The sequence below is a fragment of the Saccopteryx leptura genome, chromosome 8 (assembly GCF_036850995.1).
Source record: "Saccopteryx leptura isolate mSacLep1 chromosome 8, mSacLep1_pri_phased_curated, whole genome shotgun sequence".
Classification (NCBI taxonomy): domain Eukaryota; kingdom Metazoa; phylum Chordata; class Mammalia; order Chiroptera; family Emballonuridae; genus Saccopteryx; species Saccopteryx leptura.
This window is the reverse complement of record NC_089510.1, coordinates 8297730-8317935: the sequence shown is the minus strand read 5'-3', so window position 1 is coordinate 8317935 and position 20206 is coordinate 8297730. Positions and strand designations below refer to the sequence as shown.

At 52.7% G+C, this 20206-nt stretch overlaps 2 protein-coding genes across 3 annotated transcripts in view; one reads left to right on the top strand and one right to left on the bottom strand.

The window, feature by feature from the left end:
• GPR87 (G protein-coupled receptor 87) overlaps positions 1–16663 on the bottom strand; it is a 51675-nt gene extending 35012 nt beyond the window's left edge. For both annotated transcript variants that reach the window (XR_010746805.1, XM_066347432.1), the window contains exon 1: positions 16406–16663. The gene's annotated coding sequence lies outside the window, so the exon portion shown is untranslated. The remainder of the gene's footprint in view (positions 1–16405) is intronic.
• The window catches only part of MED12L (mediator complex subunit 12L), a 363243-nt gene that overhangs the window by 216214 nt on the left and 126823 nt on the right, over positions 1–20206 (top strand). The gene's annotated exons all lie outside the window — the stretch shown is intronic.

Sequence of the window (20206 nt, the reverse complement as noted above, 5' to 3'; positions counted from 1 at the left end):
GGGGATCCATGTTTCCTTTTTTTTTTCCTTTTTTTTTATATTGAGAGGAGAGGAGGCAGAGACAGGCTCCCGCATTCACCCCGACCCCTGGCTGGGATCTACCCAGGAAGCCATCTACCAGGCAATGCTCTGCCCATCTGGGGCCACTGTGCATGAGGTGAGGGCATGGAGCCATCCTCAGCACCCAGGGCCACCTGAGGCCAACTTGCTCCAATGGAGCCATGGCTGCGGGGGTGGGGGAAGGGCGAGAAAGAAGCAGATGGTCACCTCTGCTGGGGGTCCTGACCAGGACTGGAACCCAGGACATCCACACACCAGGCTGACCCTCTACCACTCAGCCAACTGGCCAGGGCCCCCGGTTTCTTAATTCTCGTGGAAATTTTGTGGAAGGGTTGGGATTTAACTAGTTCAAACATGATACACGGATTTTCTGGGATCAGATTTGGTAGCTGAATTTGAGAAATGAGACGTTTATATTCTCCTCTGCTGGCTTCTGAGAATTTCCTCTTGCCTTCATCATCTCATTTCTTTACCACTCCCCCCCCCCCTTTTTTTTTGACAGGGACAGAGAAAGAGTCAGAGAGAGGGATAGATAGGGACAGACAGACAGGAACGGAGAGAGATGAGAAGCATCAATCATTAGTTTTTTGTTGCAGAACCTTTATTGTTCATTGATTGCTTTCTCATATGTGCCTTGACCAGGGGACTACAGCAAACTGAATGACCCCTTGCTCGAGCCAGCGACGTTGGGTCCAAGCTGGTGAACCTTGCTCAAACAAGATGAGCCCCTGCTCAAGCTGGCAACCTCGGGGTTTTGAACCTGGGTCCTCTGCATCCAGGTCCGACGCTCTAACCACTGCGCCACTGCCCCGTCAGGCTGCTCACTTCTTTAAGTGAAATGCTTCCCTAAACTTCGGCCACAGCTCCTGATTCTTCTGTTCCCTTTATTTTAGTAGTGTTCACGCCCACGTGGACGCTGGGTGACTACCTCTCCAGCATCCCGCTCTGCCTGTCCCCAGACTTCAGCCCAGTGTGTACATCGGCGCGCTCTGGGTCGGCATCCCTCACACTCACCACCTCTAACCGACGGCGTTTCCCCCTCTGCAGCAGAACCCGCTTTCCTTCCCTCCCTGTGGATGCGCTCTTTCCTCACCTCTTGGTTGAAAGAGTTCAAACCTCCGTACGTGCTCTGCTGGGTCCTTGTCTCTCTCTCTCTCTCTCTTTTTTTTTTTTTTAATTTTTTTAAAATTCATTTTAGAGAGGAGAGGGAGAGGCAGAGAGAGAGAGAAGGGAGGAGGAGCTGGAAGCATCAACTCCCGTATGTGCCTTGACCAGGCAAGCCCAGGGTTTCGAACCGGCGACCTCAGCATTTCCAGGTCGACGCTTTATCCACTGCGCCACCACAGGTCAGGCCAGTCCTTGTCTCTTGCCTGGTCGTCTGGCAGTCACTCTCCTTGTCTTTCTCGTTCCCCTCCTGCTGCTCCTCCCCCTGGCTGAGTCCCCGTCTTGCTCTTCCCTCCGCCGTCTCCCAGGCTGAGGCCCTCCTGGTCTCGTGTGCTGGCCGCAGGGTCGGCCTCCTCTCTGGTCTTTCCGCCTCTTGCTCCATTCCTTCCTTCCAAATCTCACCTGCTTCTTGTGGCTGGAGTCCTCTTTCTGAATAACCCGTGTAGTCCTGCCTTCTTTTGCTCCCTACCCTGGGTTACTCCATGGTAGGGAAACTCTTTTCTTTTTCTAATTGAACTTATTGGGCTGACACTGGTTAACATGATTGCACAGGCGTCAGGTGCCCCATTCTGCAACACGTCTCTAGACACCGTGTTGCGTGTTCACCCGCTCCCCGCCAAGTTGCATCCCTGCTGGCAGGGAAGTTCTTGAGTTTCAATTACTAATCAAATATAAGGAGTTATTTTTATAGTGTTGAAGGTCATGGGGTGTGGAAGCCAAAAGATGCTGAATTCTGATTAAAAGTTGGCAATAGACTTTGGGGAAATCTGCCTATCCCATAACTAATCTTTTGGATCATGGGGACAATAACACCTACCCTGTAGCAGCCTTACGAGGCTCAGTGAGAACATGCATTGATAAGTACTCTGTGAGTGTTAGTTGTAGCTCGTCTTGCTTTCATTAACCTCTGCCTAAATGACACTCAAGATCATTGCCGCCTGGTTGGAACTCGCAGCATGTACCCGACTGGCCGCCTCTCGGGGCGTGCCTGGCGTTCAACCCCTGCTCCTCTTCCGTCTGCTTCTGCTCCCGAGGGACGTCCCTTTCTCCCCCCTTTCCCTGTCCTGAAGCCTGTGGGCTCGGCCAGCCACGATCTGAGCTGTCCCATAAGGTGTCCTGAGCGTCAGCTCACGGGCCAGGCTCCAGGGTGCGTGTCTGCCCTCAAGGAGGTTGCGGTCAGGTTGAGGTGCAGAAGGAAACCGGTGGCTGAGTGCAGAGGGAGGTGTTTGGGAGCCCCCGGGAGGGGAAGCAGGGGTCCCAGAGGCTCCGCTCCGTGTGGCAGCGGGGCAGCTGGGTTGTGACACGTGTGCAGAAGGTCCGGTGGGAAGGGACACGTGGAAATGCCGAGCGTGGGGAAGGGACACGTGGAGGTACCGAGCGTGGGGAAGGGACACGTGGAAGTGCCGAGCGTGGGGGAGGGACACGTGGAGGTGCCGAGCGTGGGGGAGGGACACGTGGAGGTGCCGAGCGTGGGGGAGGGACACGTGGAGGTGCCGAGCGTGGGGGAGGGGCGCGTGGAGATGCCGAGCGTGGGGAAGGGGCGCGTGGAGATGCCGAGTGTGGCCAAAGATGAGATGCGGGGATCTGCTCGTGAGATGATGGTGGCACATCTCATGGAGAAAGGTGACACACTGGCAGCTCTAGAGGAGTTAGTGCTGAGGGAGGGGGAGGGGCATGGGGCTGCCCTGCGTGTGGCAGTGGGGGGTGGCACAAGGGGACAAGCCCATCAGAGGAGGGATTGTTGATTTCAGAATGCCTGTCTGTCCGGGGGGGACGTCCACCAGGTCACTGAGGGTAGTGGTCTGGAGCCTGTGGCAGCGCCCCTGGCTGGTGGGGGGGGTGACTTCAGAGTCCACAGAAGATGAGAGGTCTGAGAGCTGGGAGGCTAATGTCATGGGAACCTGCAGAGAGCCTAAGCGATGAGAAGGATGAGGAGTGGTGACTGGCTCGATCCTGCAGGGAAGTCAGGTGACACGGGACGGGAACAAGCCACTGAATGGGAGTCAGCAGCAAAAAGGGCATCGTTCATCTGTGCCCGGGCTGCATGTGTATGTCATGTGTGCCGTGTGTCACGTGTGCTGCATGTGCTGTGTGTGCTGCGTGTGCCGTGTGTGCTTGTGTGCTGGGTGGGGGGGGGCGAGGCAGGGCCGCAGCAGAGGGCTGATGACACAGGGCCGAGGAATGCTGGTGAGGTGAGGAAGTAAGGGAGAGATTTCAGATAACTCAAAAAAAACCATGCTGGCCCTGGCCAGTTGGCTCAGCGGTAGAGCGTTGGCCCGGTGTGTGGAAGTCCCAGGATCATTTCACAGCCAGGGCACACAAGAGAAGTGCCCATCTGCTTCTCCACCCCTTCGCCTCTCGCTTCTCTCTCTCTCCTCTCTCTAAAATGAATAGAAAATTTTTAAAAAATTAAAAAAAAACATGCTTGTGATGGGAAGAGGCTGAAGAACACATAGGAACCATGGAAGGCTTTGTTAGGCTTCTCATTTAACGCTTTGTATTTAAAACGACATATTACTGGCTTGGCTTAAGAAAACAGAGAAACACTTGCCCGTACTCCTAGCCGAGCACGGCGGCGTTGGGCGGCACGCTGGGCTCCAGCCCCAGCCCTGTCCCCGTCACCCTCTGGCTCTCTGACCTCCCGTGTCCCCATGTATCAGATGATACGGCGACGCGTCCGTTATCGTACGTGGACGGAACAGAAGGCTGAGGCTAAAACGAGAATGTCCGCGAGGCAGCTGGCACGGCTTCCCAGCCGGGCTGGGCCGTGTGTTCTTGCGCATTTCCCAGGTGCACGATGGAGTTTTGTCTGGGGGCCGACGGGCAGCACAGGCTGAGAGGGTCCCTGCCTCCCGGTCTGCGGCCTCAGCTGCGCCCCGAGGAGCCTCTTGGCCGATGTTCCCGCCCGGAGGCCTGCCCTCCCGCCCAGCCGTCCCTGAGCCTCTGCCCGCTGCCCCTCTCCGCCAGGGCTCCGGGGCTCTGGGCTCCGGGCTCCCGGGCTCCGGGCTCCCGGGCCATGTACTGCAGGGCAGCTGCGCGTCCCCCGCGTGTCCCCGCGCCTGCTGGGTGTCGGTGTCGCAACGGGGATTGCCTCAGCAGCGTGCTGGGCGGGGTCCCAGGCCCCGTGCCCGGGCGGGAATCCTGTCCTGCCCCCTCCTGCTCCCGGCAGAGAGCTGACGAAGCCGCCCAAGAATGTGATGTCTGCGGTAGGCCCAGGCCTCACAGCCATTCCTGGGGTCAGATGGTATCGCTGCTCAGAGACCTGATTGGTTGCTGTTCTTTTTCTTTTCTTTTTTTCCCCAGCTACTCATTGATATCATTCTTTGACTATTTTATTAACTGAGTTGCTATGTTGTTGGTTGTAAGATGTTTCTATAAATGAGGATGGTGGGAAAGGATTAACATGTTCTCGGTGTTTACTTAGACCTTAAACTTGGTGCCTGATGTCTCCAGTAACTCTCAGAGCGGACCTGTGCCCTAGGTGTTCTGCCCCCCCCCCCCCCCAGGTGGGAAGACGCAAGGTTCCGACGCTTTAATTACTTGCCCTGAGTCACACAGCAAGGAATGGGTCGAGTCAGGGCTCCTAACAGATCTGGTCTAAAGGGAACCTGCACTTTCTGCTGTACTGCCCTGCGGTCAAAGAATGCAGCCCTCCTGCCGGGGGTTCACCTTGGAAGGCAGGAAGTGGGAGGGGGGCAGAGGGGCAGCGGGTTTGTCTTCCTTGAAGCTCCTGCGGGAGCTGCTGGTCTTCTAAACTAGAGACCTAGATCTGTTTGGCCTGACAATGTAAGGAAATTTCACACGAGAATTGAGATTCGAGTCCTGCCCGGAACCTTCAGCTGCGCCCACACTGCGCACAGACAGGCCAGCGGCGTTCACTGCCTCTCCCGGGGGGCCGTGTGCTCCCGCCTGCCGCTCACGGGACTCCTCGCCCTGAGTGCTACCTGCCTGGCCCTGCAGATACTTGATTTTGCCAACTTGCTGTTTATCACTGCATCTTGTATGGCTACATGTAAACTACCAAATGTTCTCCTTATTTATAAATGTATCTTTTCTTCCTCCTCCTCTGTCCCCTCCTGACCAGCTTCTGACTTGTCTTGCTTCAGTGACTGTCACTTAACATTCTTTACAAATGATTTTCCTGGTACTCATGGTGACGCTCCCCAACCCCCTGCCCAGATGGTGGCAGGAGATCGTGTCTAGTTCACGCCTGCGAGTTGTCATCAGTTGTCACCATGGCACTTTCTCTTCTGCGCCCTGTGCCCTGCGGCATTCACGTGCGCACCCTCCCGGCCCTGTGGGTACACCGCTGTTACGGAGGGAGAACTGAGATCCCGGGCTGCAAGCCAGGAAAGGTTGATCAGCCTGTGGAATAAGGAAGGGCTGGAACCCAGGGTGCTGAGTGCCCCAGCTCTGCTGGTCCCCAGGAGGGGCAGGGGGAAGACCAGGGGAAGCCTTGACATCCAGGGCCCCTAAACTGCTCCCTCTGGCACGCAGCCATGATTTTACCATTCCCTGGGCCGATCCCAACACTGGTGGGGGCCACCTGTGCCCCAGGGGAAACTCCCCGGTCAGCACGAAGCCAGCAGGTGTGCCCGCCAGGCCTGTAGCAATGCCTCCATCCCCCCGGCTTCCCCGGGAGCCCTGCAAGGTCCGAAAGCTCCATTACCAGAGGGGAAACTCCCCGGTCAGCACGAAGCCAGCAGGTGTGCCCGCCAGGCCTGTAGCAATGCCTCCATCCCCCCGGCTTCCCCGGGAGCCCTGCAAAGTCCGAAAGCTCGGTTACCAGAGGTACAGGTCTCCCTCCCCCCATGCAGTGGGGCACCGGCTTCCGACAGATTTCAAGGGGGGCGGGGGCGGTGGTTCTCAAACGACAGACTTGTGGTCTCTTCCCTCTCCTGCTGTCCTCCGCATCCCAGTCTGTTCTCTAGGAGCTCACAGCCAGTGATGAGAGTCAGGTCTGTGGGTTTTCTGTCGTCACTTTCTTACAGAAAAGTTACACCAAACTGCTAAACTGCTAGCAGCTAGAGCCTGTGGTTAGTGACAGGTCACATTGCTGTGGTCCTTAAACTTCCCAGGTGTCACAGAGCCATCCGAGCCACGATTTCTGGTGAAAGGTACAGCCTGCCTCGCGTTTTGCAATCACCTGTCACCTAAGAATCTTTCTCAGTAGGAGCCTGAGAGAGAGAAGGAGGGAGGGAGGGAGAGAGGGAGGGAGGGAGGGAGGGAGGGAGTGTGTGTGTGTGTGTGTGCCAGCCCTATTAAGTAAGATACAGCTCTGCTGAAGGGCTTGGGAAAGAACGAAGTTGCCTCACTGGTACAACTCACTGCGTTCTGTGATGGAATTAGGTCACTGCATTCTTGGGCTCCCTGAGTGCGTGCTTGCAGTCACACCGCAGGGTGTTGGATGCGAAGCTCAGGCCTTCATTCAGGTTTTTCAGGTACTGCCCTAGAGCCCTCTTTTCAAAGGTCTGCCTCCTATAGCCTACAATGCGCATGTTTTGGTTCATCTTTATTTAAATTTAACTTTTTTTCCGTGACCTCTGATTCCTTGTTTATGTGTATACATATATATGGGGTGATACACACTGGGTTATAAGTCCCTGCAAGGTTGTGTCTGACGCTTCTTTCTAACTTGAAGCCCAAACCCGGTTATTCCCTTCATACAGGGAAAGAGCCCCGGTGAGATGGGATGGCTTCCCGCCATGCACAGACGGGAGCGGCAACGCCAGCCCGTCCGCCCGGTCTTTGTGACCAGGAAGCAGCTGCCCCTCTGCCGAGCTGCTTGCCTCGTTCAGGGGACCCTCACCGGCAGCTGGCCGGGCTCCAAGGCCTCAGTTCAGTGGGTGCTCAGCTTTTGACTCAAGTCTGTGACCCTGGGCAGAGTGTTCTACCCTCGGAGCTTAAGCAGGCTGGTTGGCGAAGTGAGGAAAATTATGGCCTCGCTCCCAGAGGTGCTGTGAGAATCTGGTAAGATGGTGTAGATGAAGTCAGTTGTATCTTGCAAGTGCTACAATAATATAAAGGTGTAATTCCTGGCATATATATTTTTTTCCACTTAATAATAAGTCTTACTACTCATAGTCATTGTACAGTAAATGTGTGTTTTTATGTTCTCTTTAGGCAAAGCCTAATTTATACAGAGCTAAATTCTGAAGGGGCTGGTCAGGGGGGGGGCTTGCAGTCCCCGCAGCCAGAATAGTGGCTTTGGGTGTCTGTGTTCTAAACCAGATACACAGGGGTGGGCAGAGGTGGTTTGCAGCTGAACTGTGACATCCTTTTGAGTTAAAAAAGCTATTGCAATAACCATAACATCTGTTTCTTTTTCCCAAAAAAACTGTCAACCTACTTTTGCCCACCCCTGTATGTTGAGTGACTGCTGGTTCTTTGAACAAATTTCTCAGAATTCGAGGCCCCAGGGAAAGTGTTTAGTTGTTTGGTGACCATTATCAGACAGGAAGAGTGCTGTCACAGGCTTGCAGAGATGCGCCTCCTTGCTTTGGAGTGGCCGCGCATGCCTGAAGCGTTGTATTTGGGAGAAGGAATTTCTCTTCACGGCGATGGTGGTGGTCACCTTCACCACTCAGGTGAGGTCCCTCTGTGGCTGTCTGAGCTGTGTGAGGGGCTGGGTACACGTCTCTCCCAATAGAACTGTGTCCGATTTGCTCCTCTTATTTCTTCAAATCACAGTTCAAACAAACTGTAATGCTACTAAAATTAATGAAGCAAAGCTGGGACCAAAGAGATAAACCTTCCTTTAGTTTCATCTCTGCATTGGTAATTTAAAAATCCTCTCATGAGGCCTTCAGTACTAGTGAACGTTTCATCATTTTAATCAACACCAAACCTTCACGGTGTCTCATTTCCTCTTTTCATAAAAATAAGAAATAGGTGCTCTGCCCCACTCATGTGTAGTAAAAAGATCTGGCCTGACCAGGCGGTGGTGCCGTGGCTACAGCAGGGGTCGGGAACCTATGGCTCACGAGACAAACCTTTAAAATAATAACATTAAAAATATAAAACATTCTCATGTATTACAATCCATTCATTTCCTACCGCTCATGTTCATGGTTGTGGATGGCTGGAGCCAATCACAGCTGTCCTCTGGGACAACACCAAATTTTTATTGGATAATGTATAATGTACATGGGTCGTTGTATGGCTCTCATGGAATTACATTTTAAAATATGTGTTGTTCATGGCTCTCTCAGCCAAAAAGGTTCCTAACCCCTGGGCTAGAGTGTCAACCTGGGATTGCTGAGGACCCATCTAGGTTTGAAACCCTGAGGTCTCTGGCTTGAGCACAGGCTCACCAGCTTGAGCATGGGGTCATAGACATGACCCGATGGTCGCTGACTTGAAGGCCAAGGTCGCTGGCTTAAGCCCAAAGTTGCTGATTTGAGCAAGGGGCCACTGGCCCAGCTGGAGCCCCCCGGTGAAGGCACATCCGAAAAGCAATCAATAAACAACTAAAATGCTGCAGCTACGGGTCGATGTTTCTCATCTCTCCCTTCCGTACTCCCTGTCAGTCTGTCTATTTCTCTCCCTCAAAAAAAAAAAGAAAAGGGTTTGGAATCACTTAGAATTCATTTCATGTAAGAGATTTATGTCTATGCACAATATATAACATTTTCTTTAAAGTTAATTCCTGCTATCAACTTCATTGGCATTAATCATCTTATTGTTAAAACAGTGCTTCTCAAACTTAATGGGATTATTTGAATCAAAATGCTTCTGGATTGATGTATGAGGATGGTAACTTGCTCAGCGAGGAGGAGCAGTAGCCAGTGTTTGTATTCTTGTTCCCCACGTGTCTCTCTCCTGCCTGTCACATTTCCTTATGGAACATTCCCCTGGACGCCGGCTCCCCGTCCTGCACAGGCCACAGCTCCGGCCTCCGCTCGGGCAGCCTCGTGACCTGACCTCCGGTCTCCCTGCCCACTGCCCAGCTCCCCGTCCTGCACAGGCCACAGCTCCGGCCTCCGCTCGGGCAGCCTCCCCTCGGGCAGCCTCGTGACCCGACCTCCGGTCTCCCTGCCCTCCGGTCTCCCTGCCCACTGCCCAGCTCCCCGTCCTGCACAGGCCACAGCTCCGGCCTCCGCTCGGGCAGCCTCCCCTCGGGTATCCTCGTGACCTGACCGCCGGTCTCCCTGCCCACTGCCCAGCTCCCGCCTCCTGCCCTGGCCTCTCTGTCCACCGAGCCCTGCTGTCCTGGAACTCCATCTCCCACTGCTCTGCCTGTTCTCGGCAGAGCGGGGTTTCCCGGTGCCCGGCGGACTGCCTGGCTGCCCGCACCCCCAGCTGCATGGCACTGCCCTGGTCTGCCGGCTGCCGAGCCCCTGCCTCTCCCGTCTCGAGTCCAGCACAGGAGCCCCTGCCTCTCCCGTCTCGAGTCCAGCACAGGAGCCCCTGCCTCTCCCGTCTCGAGTCCAGCACAGGAGCCCCTGCCTCTCCCGTCTCGAGTCCAGCACAGGAGCCCCTGCCTCTCCCGTCTCGAGTCTGCTGAGCCCCTGCCTCTCCTGTCTCGAGTCCAGCACAGGAGCTCCACGCAGAGGGAGCTCAGAGAGCAGGGGGCTTACTCTTGGGCTCCCGTGGATGGCTGAACTTGGTGGGCATCTATTCACCCCCACCCCCACCCCCGAGTATCCTCTCTGCCTTCTGAAGTGGAAAACACAGTTCTGGAAGGTCTGAGAAAGAAGGAGCTGTTCTTGGTCGTGTGTAGACATGGCCAGAGACCAGACACGGGCCGTGGGACATTTCGGGAGAGCCCACTGTGAGCTGTGCTCCACGCACGACTCCATAGGGAACGTCAGCGAGGACAGCGAGCCCGGTGTAGGGGGAAGGTCAACAGGACCAGCCTGCCAGTGGAATACAGCTGACAGCTCAGCATCTGAGGGGACGTCAGGAGGGCTGGGGCCGCGGAGATGTGGGGAGGGTCCCCCACCCCAGGCTCTGTTTGCCATACAGGTCGGTGGGCATATTGCCACCAGAGCATTTGACTCACAAGAGCAATCGATTTTTAGGTGAAGTCACATGGATTTTAAATTCTGGTTTAGTTTTGTTAAAACAGTGGGCGGAGCAAACAAAGCTCTCTGGGGGGTTCCATTTTCTACCCCTCGTTTCACTGTGGGGCGCGCCCAGTGTCGCCTCTGGGCTTCAGCCTCTACCTCGTGTGCCCTGGGCCTGCTCCAGACCTCCGCCTCATTTTGACTCATTTCCCCTCACTTTGGTGTATTCCTTTCTCCCCATATCGATAAGCTTGGAAGACAAGCTTTGGAATAATTTATAGGATTTTAGAACTCAGTGGCATTGCCTGTAATTTGGGACGAAGACTCCTTCAAACGCTCTGGACTCCCCTTCCCGGGCGCGGATGTGCCAGGCTGACCCACAGGGAGGTGCTTTCGTGGGTGGACACGGTGTCTCCATGCGGCTCATCCTGCGGGTGTAGCCCTCGGGCAGTTTTCACGATCAGAATCGGGTCTACTGGGAGGAAGGCTGCAGAGATCTTCGAGTCATTGTCGAGGAACAGTGTGGGGTGAAAATATTTAAAGGGTGCCCCGACGTGGACCCCTGCGTTTTCGCACCTGCCCCATCGGTCGCTCTGCCTGGACCGAGGTGAGGAGTTGAGCTGGACCCTCCAGGCGTTCAGTCCTTCTCAGGAGGCCTGCTCTCGGGGTATTCAGCACAACTGCAATTTTCCGCGTGACAACTCATGAGAGAAAGGTCTTTGAAATGTACATATTGAGGCTAATGTTCCTCTCTGCCTGCCCCTGATACCAAAGCTGAATCACTGTGCCTGCTTGTCTTCCTGGTGGAATGTTGACATGAGGTAGATCCATCAACAGATAGGAACTGGGGCATTCGTTGGACATCGAATGGGTAGGAGTTACGCCTTTGCTGAACTCACCTCTGACATAGCTTTTCATTTTCCGCCACTGGTTTTTCCCCCAGGCTTTGTTTTTTTCTTGTTTTTAAATTCATTTGAACTTACTTTGTATTAAGCATCTCTGTAAACTACCTTACATCTTTTTTGGGATGGGGAGCTAGGCAGGGTCTAAACAAATAGCCCTGTGGATACATTGGAGAGAGTGCTTGTCTGGTGTGAATGCATCTGGCTTGTAATTCATGGGAGAGGAGAGAGAGGCAGTGTGGGGAATGCCCCCGCCCCGGTCTCCTGATGGGGAGACAGTGAGGGGCAGAGGGCCTCGCTCTGCCACCCTGGTTGCCAGATTACCATGTTGCTGAGAATACCTCCCAGGAGCTAGAAGGAATGGGGAGGCCGTCAGCAAGGGGGGTGTCCCGTGGCCCTTACCCACCGGGCGCCTTCAGTGTGGAGCACTCACACTGGTTTCTGCACTGGCCGGTGGAGTCTGTCTGACTTGCAGTTTCATATAAGCTGTGACCTATCGACCAGTGTGCCTTCGTAAGGGTTGGCTGCATATCTGAGAGTCCTTATTTCTGGACCTTAGAATGAAAAATAGAGATGATACTTGTAGTATTATACTGTTGTTTGCAACACGAAATTAAAACGAATGTTTTAGAGTAAAGGGAATATTGATGTTTAACATAAATTCCTGTTTTGTTTACCCAACAGTGGCCATACTGTGCTAATACATTGACTGGCAGTTTGCTTTTGTGGTGACATCCACTACTCTAGCACTCATTCATGTTGCTACGTAAAATGTGGGTACTACATAGTGTTGAAACAAAACTTTATCTTATTTATTTATTCTTTTATTAAGTGAGAGGCAGAGACAGACTCCCACATGCGCCCTAAGATGGATCCACCCAGCAAGTCCCTACCAGGCGATGTTCTGTCTGGGCTACTGCTCTGTTGCTCAGCAACCAAGCTATTTCAGCGCCTGAGGCAAGGCCATGGAGCCATCCTCAGCGCCCAGGGCCAAGTTCGCTCCAGTGGAGCCTTGGCTGCGGGAGGGAAAGAGTGAGAGACAGAAAAGGCGAGAGTAGCTCTACCACTGAGCAAACTAGCCAGGGCCTCAGAACTTGATCTTATTTAAAGTTTTCATTGTTCAGGTCTTTAAAATGCTGGTTGAAACAATGGAAAAACAATTGTACCTGTGGTTGTTAAGGATCGTGTGTTATTGTGAGCCATGAGTAGCCACCTGTACTCAGGCACAAGATGAAGGACTGTCCTCTTTATAAACCCATCTGGTGAATAATTAACTTTGCAGCCGTTCCAGATTGTCTTTTCCCAGTTTGTCTAGATTGTTTTCAGAAGCCCTCTGGTGGTTTATCATTGGGACCATCTGAGTCTGGCCTGTGGCCGGCCCCGCGGTGCCAGCTGGCGCCCTGGCGTGATGTTCCCGGGTCTCTTCTCTCCCCTTCGCACCTGAGCGCTGTAGCGCAGTGACTCCCACGCGGTCTCGTGTTACAGGTTCTCTTTCTTCAGCTAGGTGACAAGGTCCTTGGCAGCGCAGGGACCTTAGAGTGACTGTGACCTGCTGTCTGCTGTGAGTACTGGCTCTGCGTTGGGAGCAGCCGTGACCTGGGTCTCTTTCGCCGAGGGTGCCCTCCCGACTCGGGGTTCCCCTCTACGCCGTGTCCCTGGAGGGAGGCTTCCATGGCTGAAAGCCACTGATGTCTGTACCCTAAGCGCACGTAGAGGCTACAGGCAAGCCTTTCTGTGGCAGCTGGACAGGCCGTGTTTCTATCTTGTTAGGTACAACAGCAACAACATTAGTCAGAGTGAGGGTTCAGCAAATGCTGCCTAGTGTTACCGTTTTCCTAGGACTATTCTAAATTATTCAGATATATTTTAATTGAATAATAGGACGTAGGCCTCAAACTGCCGATCTGTCAGTTACGTGGGCGGGTGACCTCACCCCCTAGGCCTCGGTTCCTCTTCTCTAAGACACTCATCGTTGGATCTGTTTGAGGATTGAACGGGGTCTTACTGCAGTATTACTTCACTCAGTCCTCACAGGTCTTTTTCTGGAGCTTGACATGTAGTAAAAACTCAGTATTTGTAGTTGATACCTGAGTGGTAGTAAGAATTAGTAGCCCCCCTTTTCAAGTGAAGACACTGAGGCTTGCAGAGGCTCCTTCAGCAGACATGTGCTCCTGCTTCCCGAGAGCTAGCGCTCGCCCAGGTTAGTGCACCGGCAGGGGCGGGGCCTGGCGGCACACAGGTCCCCCGGCCGGCCGGCTGCCCAGGGCTGCTCCCTTCTGCCTGTCTACACACGGCATCGTCATGCCGATCACTGCCTGCCGTCTCCTTTGGGACGGCTGGGAAGCAGTCCCAACCTGCCTGCAGGGCACAGTGCTCCCAAGGCAGCTTGTCTAATGCCATCAGCTAGTCCAGTGAATAAATCACAGATCTATATAATTTTACCCATTAAACTGGCCCCACAAAAGAGGTCACTACCAGCAAACAGTTGACTCAACACAGAGCCTTGGAAAGGGTGACTAAGAGCATGGTTGACTGCAGGCAGTCATGGTTCCAGGTCAGAGCGCCGTGTCACGCTGTGTACCCCCTAAGTCTCCGCTTGCTCAGCTGTAAAGCGCGGGGAAAGCAAGTATGCACCTTAAGGTTGTGTGAGAGTTTTGCTTCACTTTAAATAATATATGTTAACATATTCAGTAATCTTGGACATGTATTAAACTATCAATGTGTGTTAATAATTGTTGCTTTAGCATTAAGGCTAGAAGGACAGTTTGTGCCTTGTGAATTCTAATATATCAGAAAAAAATAATTTAAGTAGTTACTTTTTCCTTTGAAAATAACAGGTATTATTAGTGTTAGAAATTGCCTTACAAGCAAAATTTTGGACTCATTGATATGAATGACTTTAGTGCTCTTCTCTAAATGCATTTCAGTGTAAATTTTCTCATGTCTGGTTAGTAAGAGTGTTGATGAAAGATGGAATATGCTAATTAGGTATGAGGTGGAGGCCAGACGGGCTGGTCTGCCCGTGTTCGCCATGTGAGGAGGTAGAGAGCTTAGAAACCCGGCCAGGTCAGAGAGGAGCCCGGCTTTCACCGCCGGCCTCCAGCAGGGCTCACCTCCGTGTCCGCCCACATGACTCGTCTCGCTCACAGTTTGATCTCCCGGCCATGGTGCCTCTGCTCTCCCCCCGCTGCAGACGTTCACCGTGTGGAGCTGCAGCTGGCCTCTGCGTGGGTATTAATGGAAGTCTTTCCACCAGAGGAAGTGGAGCAAACCCTGTTCATCTCCACCGTGCAGTGGAAGAATCTGCAACCTGGAGAGGTCGAGGGGTAGCTGGCTGGTGACAGAAACGGGGAGGACCAGTTCTCGCCACCATCTTTGGCTTTATCCCGTGTCCCCTCCAGCATTTCGGTGTTTGGTCCCAGTCTTGAGAGTTCTTGATAACTGACCCTAGTGCCTCAGGGCCGCGCCCGAGGCCCTCTCCTGCCCGTGCAGTCGAGGCCCCTTCCTTCGCTCTGAGGGAAGGCCGTGCGCTCGCTCCGGGGAAGTGAGAGGCTTGCCCAGGCCCCACTGATGACTTCTGAGACAGTCGGCACACACGCCCTGCTCCTCTGGCTGTGAGTCCTGGGCTTTCTGCCCTCAACCAGCTACTGCCCAGAGACGGCGGGTGCTCCCAGGGATTCCACAGAGAGGTCGCCGCGCTCCTGTCCTGCCTTCCTCACCGGCCCCGTTTGGGGCTTGCAGGGCGGCTCATGCATCTTCCTAGTGTCTCTTAGTTTAGAGGCATACGTGAAAAATCAAATGGCTATTCTCGCCTCCCCAATTTAAAATTTCTGCAGCATTTTCTCATAATACAGTATGACATTTCTTGTTGTTGTCCTTAAAGGAAGTGAAACCCTTAGATAGCGAGGGAGGAAGAAAAGCAGGCCAGCGCTGAAGCGCACAGACACCACGCGCCTACATGCAGACACCACTCAGAGCCTGCCTTCCCCGGCCCCGGCCCCTGTCCCTCTCAGCACGCTGTCTGCGCTGGGAAACCTTCTCCTCATTCTCCACGTGAACCAGGCGCAGTTTTCTGACTGACTACGTTTTCCCTCTAGGCTGCACTCTTACACGTGGTGTTCAGCGATCTAACTGCTCCGGCAGCCGCTTAGCCCGAGCCCACTCATACCTGGGTTGCTTTTCAGGGAGGTTTTGGAAACAGTAAACTCACGCAGGGTTCTGCTGAAGGACTAAGGACACATCTGCTGAATGCCTAAATTCAAGGGGGGAAGCGGAACCGCAGAGTGGCAGAAAGAGTCATGAAACAGACACCACCGAGCCGGGCTGGCTCCTGCCCGACCCCCGCTCTGTGTGATAGTATAGAAACAGACCCTTTGCTCTTCGTTTTGCTAGTACATTGGAGCCTTTCATTAGAAAGGAAGTTGTTGCTCATCATGGTCATGTCCCTGACGTGAAAGTAGGTTTGGCTTGATCATGATACGAAGTTCTGGAGTGGGCAGATCTTAACTAATCACTCAAAACCCCGTTCTGCCTGCGGCTCGCCTGTCTTTCCAAGTCCTCCCTGTGACGCAGAGAACGCAGTGCCCTGCTTGCTGCTCGTTTCCCCAGGGAAGCGAAGCCTTCCCTACGACTGACTGGCAGACAGAGCTGAACCGCTCCTGAGCCGTTCGTTTGTCGGCGGCCGGGCATTCTACCCGGGCCCAGCCGACATGTTTTAACACGATCACTGGAGGATTGAGAGTGAGGACTGCCCTGTTCTTCAGGGTGCAGTGAAAAGACCGAGATTCTTTTATCAAAACGAGGCAATCGAGATAGAAAAATCTGTTTTCCTCCTCAGGTCTCCTCTCTCAAAATAAGATGTAAGGGGAGGACTATGAAACAAATACCAGTTTGGGGTCTTGGGAAGCACGACGATAAGGAGCTTTGGGTCTGACTCATCTAATAAAGTGCGCAGGATAAAACAAATTCACTTCACAAATGATTTCCCAAACATCATCTCCACGTCCGCGGACGCAGGCCCCACCTGACACCCTCTGCCTGCCTGACTCGGCAGAGGCGACGCCCTACGGGGGCATAATGCCCCCCACCCCCCACCCCCGTCTCGGAGAGGGCTGCCTCCCGGGGGACCTACATAGCCCATTCAGTGAGCCTTCCATTCCCTACTTTTCTTCAGACCTTGGGTTTCAGACGAAGTGCACTTAGGCTCAGTCAGTGCCGCGTCCCACCAACCACAGCTTTTAAGGCAATTAAAGAAAAAGGCTTTTTGGTTACCTCTCATTGCGGTGGCTGGCTGTCCATTCACCTGTGGCCGGCGTCTCCAAGTTGAAACAGGCGTCTCCGCTCCAAGTGAGAACAAGCCTTGAAACTAAGGTCGGCAGGGATGTGGCTTTTCTGGTGAACCAAGAAAAATAAGCATTTTTCTCCCCTGCCAGAGAAGGCCTGTGGCTCTCTCCTGCCTCGCGAGGTCCCGTGGGCCACCCTCGCAGTCTCCTGCTCAGGGACAACTGGAGCGACTTGCTCCCTCCAGGGTCAGTGACTCACATGGAGGAGCAGGAGAGCTCTGGAGACGAGGAAGGCACTTCCTGAACCTGCAGAAGGCAGGCGGTGAGTCACCTGCAGGAGCCCAGCGGGCTGGCCCCGGAATGCCCCAGGACTCTCCCAGGAGGAGGGGTGCAGTCTCAGGCTGGACCCCACTCAGTCAGACCCCGCCTAGAGTTCCTCCTCTTCTTCCTTTCTATTGGGGGGGGCTCTTCCTATTACTAATTAAAAATATGTGTTTACAGCCTTTTTGATAAATTTTAGCTAAAAGGAATCAAAATATGTTTTATGAAAGACAAATCTTGATTTTGTTGTCCATATTATTTAAAGACTAAAAGTACATGTTTATATTAGTAATTGATAACTTTGGGACCCTGTAGTCTTATGCAAGAATCGGATGAAATCTATAGACCTATTTTCACAAATACACAAGTATAAATGTTCAGAATGTTTTAAATAAAGTTATTTATGGGGTGAGTTCACTGGATCTTTTGCATTGCACTCTTTGGGTGTGTGTGTGTGTGTGTGTGTGTGTGTGTGTGTTTGTGTGTGTGGAGGGGGACATCAGTCCTATCTTTATGAAAGAGATTTAGAAAGAGTCTGTGCCTGGCAGCCCAGGGGGCAGGTGCTGGCCAGAAAGGTGGGGTGGGCTCCAGGCCCCGGGGGTTCCCAGGCACCCCGGGAGGGGCCAAGGGGCCCAGGTCCTGGCAGCAGCTGCGGAGATGCCTCAGGGTGAGCGCTCAGGTACTGGGGGGGGGGCTCAGCTGGTTCTGCAAGGGTGACAGGGTAGCTGGGTTGGCCTGGACTCTCCCTGAGGCCACCTGCTTGTCCTCCTGGGTCATCTGCTGGTCCTGAGCCTGCTTGTGGCCTTCCACGGTGACCTCTCCACTGTCAGGCGACTTACTCTCATCATCAGTCTCATCCCTGTCCCTCACATCCTCCTCCTTCGGTCCTCTTCACCGTCCTCGTCACGTCCTCAGCCCCTCTTCCTCGCTGTCCGCATGCTCAAAGGCCAGCCTGCCAGGAGGGGCCGGGCTGTTCTTTCTCTGTGACGCTCCGGAGCCAGGCCCGGGGCTGCCGTTCCTTCTGCCAGGGCGGTGTCTCCTCCGCGGGGTCGGTCTGGTTAAACCAGAGCCTCGGTCACATGGGGGAGAGTGAGGGACACGGGGACGTGGCTCACAGACGCGCCGGGGGCCACAGCCGACAGTGGCCCGACGCGCTCAAACTTCATTCTAAAACACAAGACAGCTTGTTCATTCTTCTTTTAACAAAATCTTCCCGTGAGGTTAAATTTATATAATCAGATCCCTTTTTCTTATTTATAATTAATTTTAGAACTTTCAGATGAAAGTCTCCAAAAGATTCCAAGAGTTTCTTGAATGCAGCATTCAAACAAATGAGTAAAAAGTAAAAATACAATTTCCTGACATGGAATCAAAACCTTTCACCATCATGGAGGGCAATAAATGAAAATAATAATCAAAGAGGGAAACTTTTTAGAATGTAGCAAGCTATCAATAATAGTTTTACTTAGTGTTTGTTTATGCCTTAAGGAAATAATGTGTGTGTAGTTTGTTTTATTTTAACTCTTTGTGTAGAGAAACAAATGTGTTTAAATACCAATAGTTGAATATCAAAACCGTGTTTCTTCTCTTGCCTTTTCCTAAACAGACACAAACAGAAAACCACAGTTTGAATGATTTTTCGTTCTGTTCTTTTTCGTGTGGATTTGGCACGTTGTGTGTGAGGAGCTAGCTAGCCCTAGGAAGGTCTCTGAAGAGAAATGAGCTGTCTTAGAAGAACTGGCCGATGTGCAAACAGTCCTTCATTTCAGTCTGACCGCGCTCTGTGCCGTTGACTGCTTTCCCGTGGATTTTGCTCTTAGCATTTGAAGGCGGCCCATTCGAAGGTGGTGGCATGCCGACCCTTTGAAAGACTTGTCTTTATCTTGTGATCGCGTGTCACTGTGATCCACAAATGAGTGACATCCTGCTCTTAATGTGAATCCTAACTGCCAAGTCTTTAAAAGCATCAATTCGGAGGGAGGGAACCTCCCTGGTAGCTCTTGTAAAGGATGCTGAGCAGAGACCTCGGGGAGTTCTGAGGCTCGTGGCCCCCAGTTCTCAGTGCCGTGTATAGAGTCGTCTCAGGGAGCTGGCTTGGACACATATTTCACAAGCTTCTGTTAAACGAACAAAAGCAGTCTGTTATCTGCCTTAAGTTTTAATGCTTGGGTTGACTTGTCCTCTTGGGGTCAACTTCTTATATACTGATCTCTCACATCATAGAAAATCCCTTGTTATGGAACTGCTGAAAATGTTTTTGATATTCTTCCCTATTTTGAATTTGAAGGAAAACTGTGTTGATAATTTAGGATTGTATTACCTGATTTTGAGAGCCTTTTAAAACGACCCTGAGAAAAGGCCGGTGTGTGAATAGATTACGGTCGACCTTGACAAGTTTAAAGGACCTGGAGTTTGAAGAAGCACCTTGACTTTCTATGTGTTGTTTTTTTCTACAAAGGTCTCCTCCTGGAGGAAGGAGCTGGCGTTCCGTCATCAGTGCCGTTAGCCGGAGGGCTACAGGTAGAATAGGCTTTTCCCTCCTTAATAGAACAGTGGGCTTGTCATCCTTAAAAGTTTCTGTGATCCGTGATGCAAATTAAGTCTAGTAGTGAAAAAGTTAACAGGAGGCGTATGCATCCAGAGTCTCAAGCTGGGGCTTGTTGAAGCCGGTTTTACTTAACATTCTAAAGGGAAACATTCTAAAGGGAAACATAGTACACGTTTAGTCACGAAGAAAGTATAACGCTTTGATGAAAGGCACAGCTAAAACCAGCTCATGGCTTTATTGTTCAAATTACTGAAAGGTTAACCTGCAAAGAATTTTTGTCCTGCTGATTTTTTATAGCAAGTCTCACATTTCAGAAAAGCCACAGGAGACTTTACAACAGTAATTATCTTGTCTTTCGTTGGAAGATCCTATTAAATGCAGGGAAGCTCCTTTAATAACATTGTTTAGCCATTACAAACCCCAAGTTTATTTTGAATACAGGACAGCATTCTGGATATGTGTGTGTGCTTCTCTACCACTATAATGTTTAAACAGTTTTTTTTTTTAATTTTTTTTGTATTTTTCTGAAGCTGGAAATGGGGAGAGACAGTCAGACAGACTCCCGCATGCACCCGACCGGAATCCACCCGGCACGCCCACCAGGGGGCGACGCTCTGCCCACCAGGGGGCGATGCTCTGCCCCTCCAGGGCGTCGCTCTGTCGCGACCAGAGCCACTCTAGCGCCTGGGGCAGAGGCCAGGGAGCCATCCCCAGTGCGCCCGGGACATCTTTGCTCCAATGGAGCCTCGCTGTGGGAGGGGAAGAGAGAGACAGAGAGGAAGGAGAGGGGGAGGGGTGGAGAAGCAGATGGGTGCTTCTCCTGTGTGGGGAGGGGTGGAGAAGCAGATGGGTGCTTCTCCTGTGTGCCCTGGCCAGGAATCGAACCCGGGACTTCTGCACGCCAGGCCGACGCTCTACCAC